The sequence below is a fragment of the Pan paniscus genome, chromosome 11 (genome assembly GCF_029289425.2).
Source record: "Pan paniscus chromosome 11, NHGRI_mPanPan1-v2.0_pri, whole genome shotgun sequence".
NCBI lineage: Eukaryota > Metazoa > Chordata > Mammalia > Primates > Hominidae > Pan > Pan paniscus.
This window is the reverse complement of record NC_073260.2, coordinates 103251117-103265768: the sequence shown is the minus strand read 5'-3', so window position 1 is coordinate 103265768 and position 14652 is coordinate 103251117. Positions and strand designations below refer to the sequence as shown.

Below are 14652 nucleotides of genomic sequence, written 5' to 3'. Positions count from 1 at the left end.
GTGCACCAACTGGAAAGAAAATAAAGATAATTAAAGTGTCATTGTCTTCTCAACTAAGTTAAATGAATGAATTTTGCAAAGGTCTTTGCTGCATTCGAAATTGTGATCTTGCAATGTCTACATTAATCACATCTTTCCTTATGGGAGATACCTGCCTTTATGTCTTCTGTTCAGGTGTTGTTTCATTTTGTTTTGTTTTTTAATGAAGTCTCCACTGTGACCAGAATTCATGAGATGTCTTGGATTTCATTGGCCCTATGAATAATTTTTCCTGCACTGTGATAACTTACTGAGTCCTAGGGAGGAAACAGAATTTTACAGCTGGCACTGGAATAACCCTTGCCCCTTTCAATACTCTCAGTCTGCTGTGGTATCAGGGTAACCTATGCTGAAGACACTGATGTTGGCCACATCTCCATGAGGAAACTCTGTGCTCTTAGCAACCACTTTAATCTTCTCTCCTAATTGCAATGATCTGAACAGTTGACTTAGTGCTCCCACTGGAATTGTTCCAGCTCTTGAGTACCTTCTTCAAGTTAATGTTGTGAGCTTTAGATTTTTAAACAAATGAGAGCCCTGTGTCTTCTGCAGTCTCTTCAAGTGGAATTAGAATTTGGAAACTTTCGAATAGAAGCACAGGTGAGTTTTTGCATTCCTACCAGCTCTTTGGGTGCAGATCTGTGGGCAGGGTGCTTTCCACTAACCATGGTTGTGCTGAATTGGACTTCCTTGGGTTGTAACCCTTGTAGCTCATGAATCACCTGGCAGGAAGGAGAAGCAAAGCTATGCTCACCCCTTGCCCTGAGGCTTCAGAAACTTGGCTGTCTCCAGCTGGTGCTGCATAGTGATTGATCCTTAGCCAAGTCTTCCTGTGCACCAGGGGGCTCTCCATGCCCTTTTTAGGTTTACTAGATGCACTTTACCTGGGGTGGGGGTGGAGGAAGTAAAGTCAAGTTCGCAGCAGGACCTGGGGGCAAGGGTCAGCCACCTCAGTGCTCATGCACTCCATTGCACTCCCTGCCCAGGTCCCTCCAGATTTGCCACTCAGTTCCCCAATACTGTAGCATATATAACATGTAAATTATAAACATAAAATTATAAGGCCCCCAAACCACCTGAATGAACTTCCTCCTCTGACAGGGTATTCTTAAAATTTAACCTGAAAGACTGGTTCAGGCATGACAGTTGGACATGCTTCATTGGAACTCTCCCTGGCATTAACATCAACACAGAACTTAAGTCTGATAAGAAGCATTTACAATCTATTCTCTCTGAAGCCTGCTACCTGGAAGCTTCATCTGCATAAAATTTTGGTCTCTACAACTTACTGCAACCCAGGCTTTCCTTTCTATTAATAATAACTCTTTCAACCAATTACCAGCCAGAAAAATTTTAAATCTACCTATAACCTGGAAGACCCCATGCTTCGACCTGTCCCGCCTTTCTGGACTGAACCAATGTATTTCTTAAATGTATTTGATTAAAGTCTCATGTCTCCTTAAAATATATAAAACCAAGCTGCACCCCAACCTCCTCGGGTATATGTTCTTGGGATCTCCTGAGCCCAGTGTCACAGGCAATGGTCACTCATATTTGGCTCAGAATAAATCTCTTCAAATATTTTATGAAATTTGACTCTTTTCATTGACAATAGCTCCAGGATATAAAAAATATATGGCTGTAGGTTACTGTTCCAGGACAAGGTATCAGTGTGGAGCCAAATCATAAAAAATTTGCATCCAGAAAATGTAATGAAAATAAGTTACATTAAAAAAACAACAGCAACCAAATAATGGAAGGGGTTATCACATTTGAAATGTGTTAGGGAATCACAACTGAAAGGTGTTAGGGAATCACAAAGACAGAGTCAGGTTTATCAAAAAATATGCATGTCACCCTGCTCCTATCCTGGTTTCCCAACAAGCGATTGAAGAGGAAAGAAAAGATAGGAACAAACATTGTTTAATATGTAAATCAGAGCCCTCTAACCCATCAATAGGAGAAAAGGAATTTAAAATTGGGTCTCTAATCTGAGGTAGAGATTTGAGCGATCTCTGCGAAGCTGAAACCCTGCCTTACTGTCTGGGGAATTCACACCTGGGCAATTTACACACACTTACTGATTAACTTCTTCAGTTAACAATTTTGAGCAGATTACCTCAGTATGCTTCAATTCTACCTAAATAGGTAGCAAACAGGTGTCAATTGGTAGTCATTATAGTCTCTGAAATCCCTTTACTTATGGCAGTGCTCTAACTCAGAGTCAAGGTGCAACTGATCCAAGCTCATTTGTTATTCAAAGTGAGAGTGAGAATTTTCTCCTGATAGTAAAGTCAAGGGACAGAATCTGAGAATAGGAAAGAATTTCTAAAACTGACAACTTACTTGTAAGAAAGAGCTAATGTGCCTTCAAATGAGATTTTTTTTCCTGATTTCCATTGGAGTTCTGCACCCAGATTGGCTGGCTGCACTGATTCCTAATATAACAGAATACATAGAGGGAAGGATGGAACAGGAGGCCCTTGGAGGCTGGCCAGGCTGGAGGTAAGGAACACATCCTGACCCTTTTTTCCCCACATAGCCATCCATTGCCAAAAAAAGTTAAAATGTGCCTGAGGCTGGGAGTATTTTCTCTAAGATACAAACATTAAGAAAAAGTGCTTATTCCCATACTGGGGTCAGTTCCTGACAGGAAAGAGCCTCTTTTTAACTCTGAAATGAAATCTCCTGCCAGGGACACACTTTTGCATAAGCAGAAAAGCTGCTCCTCACAGACTTGGCCGCTGTCTTGGTGCATTTTGGTCATTGGTGGCTCTCTTTTCCTGTAAATGTTTTAACAGCCTCAGAGTAAAATGGAGCCTATTGTGGAAGACTGAGTGCTGGTGGCATGGGGCTCAAAGGATTTACCAAGACAGTTGTAGGTAAAGGAAGGCAGAAAATTTATTAGGAAAATATGTTGCCAGAGAGACAACAGGCAGCCAGTGGAAGAGAAGCTGACTGCCAGGAGAGAAAGGCTTGCTGGAGATTTTATAGGATAAAATCTATGCTGTCTGTTGAAGAGGGCTTTGTGTGGTATTGATAACACAAAGGTTGCAGTGAGCTAACTTGCAGATGTCTACTGATAGCTGGGTACAGAAATATTATGAATGATTTGAGCAGGAGGACTGTGTGTCCCAGACTATAAAGAAAAGCAAGCTTGTTTTCTACCTGCTTCCTCTTTTTGCTTTCTCCTGCTCCCACCAGCCCTACTCTTTTTTCCCAATTAAGACTCCACAGAACCTGCCTTTTATTTCCCCTTTGCAAAGCTAATGTTACATCATTATAAAAGGGACATTCCCTCTTTTTCCAGAAATATTCCTAAGAAAAGAAAAACAGCCTGTTATATAAGAGTGTCTGAAAAAACTAGAACTTTCACTCAAGGTCGGCTTTAATTTGCAGTTTTGTATTCATAAGGGGAAAGTGATGGGCAAACCCCACAAGAGAACAGAAATCAGCTGTGTGAATAGGCACTGCAGGCTAATGAGGAGTGAAGAGGAGAGCACAGTGGGAATTTCTAGAGGAAGAGAAAGGAATCTAATGTGATATGGGAGTGAAAAATGGGATCCAGAAAAGCAGAGAGGAAAGGGGGAAGTGGACCAGGTCTCAGAACCAGCAAAGGCTACTATGTATATTTCACTTAGTTTAGGAGACTAACTTCATATGGGAGTGTATGCTGGAATTCTGAGAGCCAGAAAAGGAACGTGCCAGGTGCCAGAATCAGTTAATAGGCATTATGTGTCTTCTGCATTTCAATCTACATGCTGCTTCTTTTCTTTCAGGTATTCATACAAACCAACATTTCCTGACTGAATGCAAATAGGACACTTCTTTGAAATGAGGAGCGACAAATTTTTAACCTCTCTAGAATTCATGACAGAATACTGTTTTTTTTTTTTTAACTCTGTCTCCATTGAAAGTCAGTTACTGAATGGTAGGACACAATTCTTATGAATTTTGTGGAAAGACAAATAATATTCTCATCTACAACTGTGTGAAGAAAAATAGAAAAATACTTGCCATGTGTTAAATCCTTACTCTATGGAGAATACTATGCAAACTGCTTTCAACTGCCTGTGTTCATTTAAGAATCACAACAACTATGTAAGTATTTTTAATCCTTTCTATTTATAAGAAACTGAGACTCAGAGATATTAAGTGCTTTTTTTCAACATCACACATACATGCAAACAGAGTGAAATTTCAATGTTAAATTTTTTATTGTTATTTACAACTAATGTGTAAGCTTTGTATTGGGAATTTCTGCAATAATTTTAACTCTCTTTTGATTCCTGGATTATACACAACTCTCTCCTGCTCTCTGTATATCCTTGGTTCATGTTGTATTTTTGGCTGATTTTGACCAATCTTTTATTTTGTATTTTTATTTATTATTTACTTATTTTTTGAGGCAGAGTCTCGCTCTGTCACTCAGGCTGGAGTGCATTGACGCTATCTGGGCTCACTGCAAGCTCTGCTTCCAAGGTTCACGCCATTCTCCCGCCTCAGCCTCCCAAGTAGCTGGGACTACAGAAACCCGCCACTACGCCCGGCTAATTTTTTGTATTTTTAGTACAGAAGGGGTTTCACTGCATTAGCCAGGATGGTCTCGATCTCCTGACCTCATGATCTGCCCACCTCGGCCTCCCAAAGTGCTGGGATTGCAGGCTTGAGCCACTGCGCCTGGGCCCTATGTTTTGTTTTGTTTTGTTTTTTATTATTATACTTTAAGTTCTGGGATACATGTGCAGAATGTGCAGGTTTGTTACATAGGTATACATGGGCCATGGTGATTTGCTGCACCCATCAACTCGTCGTCTCCATTAGGTATTTCTCCTAATGCTATCCTTCCCCTAGCCCCCACCCCCAACAGGCTCCAGTGTGTGATGTTTCCCTCCCTGCGTCCACGTGTTCTCATTGTTCAACTCCTATTTATGAGTGACAACATGTGGTGTTTGGTTTTCTGTTCCTGTGTTAATTTGCCGAGAATGATGGTTTCCAGCTTCATCCATGTCCCTGTAAAAGACATGAACTCATCCTTTTTTATGGCTGCATAGTATTCCATGGTGTATAGGTGCCACATTTTCTTTATCCAGTCTATCATTGATGGGCGTTTGGGTTGGTTCCAAGCCTTTGCTATTGTGAACAGTGCTGCAATAAACGTATGTGTGCATGTGTCTTTATAGTAGAATGATTTATAATCCTTTGGGTATATACCCAGTAACGGGATTGCTGGGTCAAATGGTATTTCTAGTTCTAGGTCCTTGAGGAATCCCCACACTGTCTTCCACAATGTTTGACCTAATTTACACTCCCACCAACAGTGTAAAAGTGTTCCTATTTCTCCACACCCTCTCCAGCATCTGTTGTTTCCTGACTTTTTTAATGATTGCCATTCTAACTGGCGTGAGATTGTATCTCACTGTGGTTTTGATATGCATTTCTCTACTGACCAGTGCTGATGAGCTTTTTTTTCATGTGTCTGTTGGCTGCATAAATGTCTTCTTTTGCGAAGTGTGTGTTCATATCCTTCACCCACTTTTTGGTGTTTTTTTTTTTTTTGTTAATTTGTTTAAGTTCCTTGTAGATTCTAGATATTAGCCCTGTCAGATGAATGGATTGCAACATTTTTCTCCCATTCTTCAGGTTGCCTGTTCACTCTGATGATAGTTTCTTTTGCTGTGCAGAAGCTCTTTAGTTTAATTAGATCCCATTTGTCAGTTTTGGCCTCTGTTGCCATTGCTTTTGATGTTTTAGTCTTGAAGTCTTTGCCCATGCCTATGTCCTGAATGGTATCGCCTAGGTTTTCTTCTAGGGTTTTTTTGGTTTTAGGTCTTACATTTAAGTCTTTATTCCATCTTGAGTTAATTTTTGTACAAGGTGTAAAGAAGGGGTCCAGTTTCAGTTTTCTGCATATGGCTAGCAAGTTTTCCCAACACAATGTATTAAATAGGGAATCCTTTCCCCATTTATTGTTTTTGTCAGGTTTGTCAAAGATCAGATGGTTGTAGATGTGTGGTATTATTTCTGAGGCCTCTGTTCTGTTCCATGGTTCTATATATCTGTTTTGGTACCAGTACCATGCTGTTTTGGTTACTGTAGCCTTGAAGTATAGTTTGAAGTTAGGTAGTGTGGTGCCTCCAGATTTGTTCTTTTTGCTTAGGATTGTCTTGACTATATGGGCTCTTTTTTGGTTCCATAAGAAATTTAAAGTAGTTTTTTCTAATTATGTGAACAAAGTGAAAGGTAGCTTGATGGGGATAGCATCTATAAATTACCTTGGGCAGTATGGCCATTTTCACACTATTGATTCTTCCTATCCATCAGCATGGAATGTTTTTCCACTTGTTTGTTTCCTGTCTTATTTCCTTGAGCAGTGGTTTGTAGTTCTTGACGAGGTCCTTTCCACTTGTTTGTTTCCTCTCCTATTTCCTTGAGCAGTGGTTTGTAGTTCTCCTTGAAGAGGTCCTTCACATCCATTGTAAGTTGTATTCCTAGGCATTTTATTCTCTTTGTAGCAATTGTGAATGAGAGTTCAGTCATGATTTGGCTCTCTATTATTGGTGTATAGGAGTGCTTGTAATTTTTGCACATTGATTTTGTATCCTGCGACTTTGCTGAAGTTGCTTATCAGCTTAAGGAGATTTTGGACTGAGACAATAGGGTTTTCTAAATATATACTCGTGTCGTCTGCAAATAGAGACAATTTGACTTCCTCTCTTCCTATTTGAACACTCTTTATTTCTTTCTCTTTCCTGATTGCCCTGGACAGAACTTCCAATACTATGTTGAATAGTAGTGATGAGAGAGAGCATTCTTGTCTTGTGCCAGTTTTCAAAAGGAATGCTTCCAGCTTTTGCCCATTCCATATGATATTGACTGTGGGTTTGTCATGAATAGCTCTCATTATTTTGAGATGCATTCCACCAATACCTAGTTTATTGAGAGTTTTTAGCATGAAGGGGTGTTGAATTTTATTGAAGGCCTTTTCTGCATCTATTGAGATAATCATGTGGTTTTTGTCGTTGGTTCTGTTTATGTGATGGATTATGTTTATTGATTTGCATATGTTGAACCAGCCTTGCATCCCAGGAATGAAGCTGACTTGGTCTTGGTGGATAAGCTTTTTGATGTGTTGCTGGATTTGGTTTCCCAGTATTTTATTGAGGATTTTTGCATCGATGTTCATCAGAGATACTGACTTGACATTTCTTTTTTTTTGATGTGTCGCTGCCAGTTTTTGGTATTAGGATGATGCTGGCCTCATAAAATGAGTTAGGGAGGAGCCCTTCTTTTTCTATTGTTTGGCATAATTTCAGAAGGAATGGTACCAGCTCCTCTTTGTACCTCTGGTACAATTCGGCTGTGAATCCGTCTTGTCCTGGACTTTTTTTGTTGGTAATCTATTAATTACTGCCTCAATTTCAGAAGTTGTTATTGGTCTACTCAGGGATTTGACTTCTTTTTTTTTTCAATTTTTTTTATTATACTTTAAGCTCTAGGGTACATGTGCACAATGTGCAGGTTTGTTACATATGTATACATGTGCTATGTTGGTGTGCTGCACCCATTAACTCGCCATTTACATTAAGTATATCTCCTAATGCTATCCCTCCCCACTCCCCCAACCCCACAACAGGCCCCGGTATGTGATGTTCCCCTTCCTGTGTCCAAGTGTTCTCGTTGTTCAATTCCCACCTATGAGTGAGAACATGCAGAGTTTGGTTTTCTGTCCTTGCGATAGTTTGCTGAGAATGATGGTTTACAGCGTCATCCATGTCCCTACAAATGACATGAACTCCTCCTTTTTTATGACGGCATAGTATTCCATGGTGTATATATGCCACATTTTCTTAATCCAGTCTATCATTGATGGACATTTGGGTTGGCTCTAAGTCTTTGCTATTGTGAATAGTGCCACAATAAACATACGTGTGCATGTGTCTTTGTAACAGCATGATTTATAATCCTTTGGGTATATACCCAGTAATGGGATGGCTGGTTCAAATGGTATTTCTAGTTCTGATCGCCACACTGCCTTCCGCAATGGTTGAACTAGTTTACAGTCCCACCAACAGTATAAAAGTATTCCTATTTCTCCAAATCCTCACCAGCACCTGTTGCTTCCTGACTTTTTAATGATCGCCATTCTAACTGGTGTGAGATGGTATCTCATTTTGGTTTTGATTTGCATTTCTCTGATGGCCAGTGATGATGAGCATTTTGTCATGTGTTTGTTGGCTGCATAAATGTCTTTTTTTGAGAAGTGTCTGTTCCTATCCTTTTCCCACTTTTTGATGGGGTTGTTTGATTTTTTTCTTGTAAATTTGCTTAAGTTCCTTGTAGATTCTTGATATTAGCCCTTTGTCAGATGGGTAGATGGCAAAAATTTTCTCCCATTCTGTAGGTTGCCTGTTCAATCTGATGGTAGTTTCTTTTGCTGTGCCGAAGCTCTTTAGTTTAATTAGATCCCATTTGTCAATTTTGACTTTTGTTGCCATTGCTTTTGGTGTTGTAGTCATGAAGTCCTTGCCCATGCCTATGTCCTGTATGGTATTGCCTAGGTTTTCTTCTGGGGTTTTTATGGTTTTAGGTCTAACATTTAAGTCTTTAATTCATCTTGAATTAATTTTTGTTCTGCCCTCTCTTACCACTCCTATTCAACATAATGTTGGAAGTTCTGGCCAGGGAAATCAGGCAGGAGAAAGAAATAAAGGGTATTCAATTAGGAAAAGAGGAAGTCAAATCGTCTCTGTTTGCAGAAGACATGATTGCATATTTAGAAAACCCAAACACTTCAGCCCAAAATCTCCTTAAGCTGATAAGCAACTTAAGCAAAGTCTCAGGATACAAAATCAATGTGCAAAAATCACAAGCATTCCTATACACCAGTAACAGACAGAGAGCCAAATCATGAGTGAACTCCCATTCACAATTGCTTCAAAGAGAATAAAATACCTAGGAATCCAACTTACAAGGGATGTGAAGCACCTCTTCAAGGAGAACTGCAAACCACTGCTTAATGAAATAAAAGAGGATACAAACAAATGGAAGAACATTCCATGCTCATGGGTAGGAAGAATCAGTATCGTGAAAATGGCCATACTGCCCAAGGTAATTTATAGATTCAACGCCATCCCCATCAAGCTACCGATGACTTTCTTCACAGAATTGGAAAAAACTACTTTAAAGTTCATATGGAACCAGAAAAGAGCCCGCATTGCCAAGCCAATCCTAAGTCAAAAGAACAAAGCTGGAGGCATCACGCTACCTGACTTCAAACCATACTACAAGGCTACAGTAACCAAAACAGCATGGTACTGGTACCAAAATAGAGATATAGACCAATGGAACAGAACAGAGCCCTCAGAAATAATACCACACATCTACAACCATCTCATCTTTTACAAACCTGATGAAAACAAGAAATGGAGAAAGGATTCCCTATTTAATAAATGGTGCTAGGAAAACTGGCTAGCCATATGTAGAAAGCTGAAATGGGATTCAACTTCTTCCTAGTTTAGTCTTGGGAGGGTGTGTGTGTCCAGGAATTTATCCATTTCTTCTAGATTTTCTAGTTTATTTGCATAGAGGTGTTTATAGTATTCTCTGATGGTAGTTTGTATTTCTGTGGGATCAGTGGTGATATCCTCTTTATCATTTTTTATTGTGTCTATTTGATTCTTCTCTCTTTTCTTCTTTGTTAGTCTGGCCAGCGGTCTATCTATTTTGTTAATCTGTCCAAAAAACCAGCTCCTGGATTTACTGATTCTTTGAAGGGTTTTTCGTGTCTCTATCTCCTTCAGTTACACTCTGATCTTAGTTATTTGTTGTTTTCTGCTAGCATTTGAATTTGTTTGCTCCTGTTTCTCTAGTTCTTTTAATTGTGATGTTAGGGTGTCAATTTTAGATCCTTCCTGCTTTCTCCTGTGGGCATTTAGTGCTATAAATTTTCCTCTAAACACTGTTTTAGCCGTGTTTCAGAGATTCTGGTACACTGTGTCTTTGTTCTAATTGGTTTCAAAGAACTTATGTATTTCTGCCTTAATTTCATTATTTATCCAGTAGTCATTCAGGAGCAGGTTGTTCAGTTTCCATGTAGTTGTGGGGTTTTGAGTGAGTTTCTTAATCCTGAGTTCTAACTTGGTTGCATTGTGGTCTGAGAGACTGTTTGTTTTGATTTCCATTCTTTTGCATTTACTGAGGAGTGTTTTATTTCCAATTATGTGGTCAATTTTAGAATAAGTGTGATGTGATGCTGAGAAGAATGTGTATTCTGTTAATTTGGGGTGGAAAGTTCTGCAGATGTCTATTAGGTCTGGTTGGTCCAGAGCTGAGTTCAAGTACTGAATATCCTTGTTCATTTTCTGTCTTGTTGATCTGTCTAATATTGACAGTGGGGTGTTAAATTCTCCCACTATTATTGTGTGGGAGTCTAAACCTCTTTGTAGGTCTCTAAGAACTTGCTTTATGAATCTGGGTGCTCCAATATTGGGTGCATATATAGTTAGAATAGTTAGCTCTTCTTGTTGCATTGATCCCTTTAACATTACGTAAAGCCCTTCTTTGTCTTCTTTTTCTTTTTGATCTTTGTTGGTTTAAAGTCTGTTTTATCAGAGACCAGAATTGCAACCCCAGCTTTTTTTTTTTTGCTTTCCATTTGCTTGGTAAATATTCTTCCATCCCTTTATTTTGAGTTTATGTGTCTTTGCATGTGAGATGGGTCTCCTGAATACAGCACACCAATGGGTCTTGACTCTTTATCCAATTTGCCAGTCTGTGTCTTTTAATTGGGGCATTTTGCCCATTTACATTTAAGGTTAATATTGTTATGTGTGCATTTGATCCTGTCATAATGATGCTAGCTGGTTATTTTGCCCATTAGTTGATGCAGTTCCTTCATAATTTCGATGGTCTTCACAATTTGATATGTTTTTGTAGTGACTGGTACTGGTTTTTCCTTTTCATATTTAGTGCTTCCTTCAGGAGCTCTTGTAGGGCAGGCCTAGTGGTGACAAAATCTCTCAGCATTTGCTTGTCTGTAATGAATTTTATTTCTCCTTTGCTTATGAAGCTTAGATTGACTGAATATGAAATTCTGGGTTGAAAATTCTTTTAAGAATGTTGAATATTGGGCCCCACTCTTTACTGGCTTGTAGAGTTTCTGCAGAGAGATGCACTGTTGGTCTGATGGGCTTCTCTTTTTGGGTAATCCGACCTTTCTCTCTGGCTGCCCTCAACATTTTTTCCTTCATTTCAGCCTTGGTGAATCTGATGATTATGTGTATTGAGTTTGCTTTTCTCAAGGAGTACCTTTGTGGTGTTCTCTGTGTTTCCTGAATTTGAATGTTGACCTGTCTTGCTAGGTTGGGGAAGTTCTCCTGGGTAATATCCTGAAGAGTGTTTCCCAACTTGGTTCCATTCTCCCCTTCACTTTTAGGTACACGAATCAAACATACGTTTGGTCTTTTCACGTAGTCCCATATTTCTTAGAGTCTGTTCATTCCTTTTCATTCTTTTTTCTCTAATCTTGACTTCACACTTTATTTCATTAAGTTGATCTTCAATCTCTGATATCGTTTCTTCCACTTGATTGATTTGGCTACTGATACTTGTGACCAATCTTTTTTTTCTTAAAGCGTTGAGAAAGCGATTCTTTCATCCAGTTTTCCATTTTATTTTATGAAGGAAGTTTGTCAGGTTTTACTGACATTTAACATAGTACTAATCAAAATTATAATTATTGCAACTTTATATGTTATAATTTGATATTATAAAATATTAAGTATATTAACAGCTTTTCAATGCATGAAATCAATCTGCAGACATATATATTTTCAAACGGATAAACTATGCAGGTAAAATGAAATGTGATCCACATTTTTTTTCATGTCTAACCTTATTTCTTTCCTTTATCTTAAAGGGAAACCTCTCACAACTATTTCTTATCTATTTTGTCACAGATTTCCCTTCTTTGATTCATGCTTCCACCTACTGCAATACGGTTTATAGTGATTAATTCTACCAATGCAGCTCTCACTAAGATCTCCACTGCCATTTATTTTTCTGATGTAGTGGACAGTTTTAATCCATATTTCCCCCAAGTCTATTGATTCTTCTTCTTTAGACATTTATTTTCAAGACACACATTTATCACCATTATGTCTTTCCTTCACTAATGTACAGTTTTCCACCCTTGCTTCCTTTGTGTCTCTTATATCCCCTCTCTTTAAAGGTGGAAGGTCCTCAGAATCAATTTTAGGTTCTTTTTTCCTTTACTTTCCTTTTTCCCCCCCACATGACTGCCTCTATTTTTGGGCTTTCCATTGCCAGTTATGAACCTTCAGGCATTGTGTTTCTTGAAAATTGCAAATTCATATATCTGACTGGAAATACACATTTGCAATTGTATGTTTAGAAGTCAATTTATTGAGGATATTGCTTCTTTTATTTTTATTTCTGGAATGCCTAAATCCATCCTCTTCTATGAGAAATTCATTGTTTTTTTTTCCTATCTCACATTATAGCATTTAACATAACTGATATCAATTGAGAATGATTATTGTTTATAAGTTTCTTTCCTCACAAAAATCAAAGGTACATGAGAACAGGAAATGTATTTGTTTTTTCAATTTTATATCCTGAAGGCAACATACAACATACAATCTGGTATAGAAAAATCTATTTTGACTTATAACCAATAATAGGTAACTGAATTGTATAATCTATTTTTTAATCAGGTTAAATAATCAGGCTTGGAGTTTCATTTTAAAGAATAAACAAATACAAGGAGTTTTCCATAGTAAAAATTTAATGAAAAAAGCAAAGTAATATATTGACTAAATATAAAGAACATGTATTGTTATATTAACCACAAAGTAAAAATACATGATACATGAAAAGAAGATTTTAAATATTATAAATAGTTAAATAATTATTTAGACAAATAGATAAATAGATCCATCAGCATGATCATCCGTAAGGAACTAGTGCCTGTACAGCTGAACATGATGCTGCTTAACATTCCTGAAAACATTTTAAAATTTTGATTCAACTCATGTCATGGATATAGCAAAAGTGAGAAATGGCAGAATTCATGAAAGTGTGAGGTGATGTATTAATCACGGAAATGTTTCTCATTTCCATGTTGAACGAGTTTTCATTCCTTCCTCCTTAATCTTTCCTGCAAGTTCATTCATAAAGAGAAGGATCTCATGATTTCTGCTTTGACAACCTCCCAGGAACAAGGGCTATACTTCTTCTTTGTCAGATAAAGAGTGATTCTTTGAAAGTATTTCCTCACAGCCAGGATGGAGTCCACATTCATCAGGGGAGTCTCTTCCACTCCAACCTTCTACATCACACAGGCTTCCAGGTCATTCAGCTGCTGGTAAAGTTCAGTGTAGAATTTGTCTAAAAGGGTCGCATCCCAAGTATCAGATGAGTCCTTTGTGCTGAAGAGGTTGAAGGTCTGCTGCATCATCTCATGGAAGAGGAAGATAGCTTGAACCTTCTGGAAGTGGTTGCCATCAAACACCTGATGATGGAAAATCAAAGTCATGTCTGTCCTTCAGGCAAGAAAAAGGAGAGATTCTCCTCATTTGTGTCAGGAGTATGAAGGCCCTCCTGTTACCCACGCTGTGGACCTGAGGCAGATCACAGCCCAGAGGCAGATGGACTTGCAGCTGAGCACCATCATAGCCATCAGTAAACTAAAGGGCAAGTCCATTGGGGATGTTTCAGATGCTACTGGGCTGGCTGAGAGAGTGACTCTGAACTCTGGATTTTAGGTTATCTGAAGACCTTATTTTGTACGTAACCTTAAATAGGGAACACACTAGTTTCTATTTTCTGAATGCCCCTCTCTTACTTTCTATTTCTGTTTTTGTTTTCCTTTATGCTCTCTCTACAGGGCTGTAGAGCAGTTTCTTAACTACTTCTTTTTCATTATTACCTCCTCTTCTCCTTCCCCATAGTCTTTTTAGAAATGTCTCTGTAATTCAAATTCCCACTAATATTTAACAACATAGATATACTATATATCTGCTGATGTTCTATGCACACATCTCTATATATAAGCAGTATAAAGTTTAATGTTTTTATTCAATGGAGGGTTAAGAATGACTAAACATTTTAAGCTAAAAGTTAAAAGTTAAATTTAAAACCCATGAATATTTAACTTAACTCCATAGCTAAATTTTAAAGTGATTTTTATATAATTTATTCACTTATATAAATTGTAATGTGTCAAATTACATGACCAAATTAACAAGTTATAAAAACAAATAATAATACCTAATATAATAAAATACTTAAAAGTCATTCAAACCTGCTAAAGACTTAAAATTTAAATTATTTTTTAACATTAACTGTTAGTGCACTTAACTTTTAATTTTGCTTCATGGGGAAAACTTTTGACTTCAGTAGCTGCTAGATATTCATCCAGATATTGTCAAGATTGTTCTCTTTTCAGTGCTGAAACAATTAATGATGGTGTTGAACAATATCAGTATAATTAAATAATATACTATAAAGCATTTTTAATTCTCAAAGCCCACAACACATTCAGAATTGCTAAGGATCAGACATAAGCAACATCCACGAGATGGCAAATGA

At 38.0% G+C, this 14652-nt stretch overlaps 1 pseudogene; it reads right to left on the bottom strand.

The window, feature by feature from the left end:
• Window positions 1–13071: 13071 nt before the first annotated feature.
• Window positions 13072–13765, bottom strand: LOC100970991 (interferon alpha-5-like; annotated as a pseudogene).
• Window positions 13766–14652: the final 887 nt, after the last annotated feature.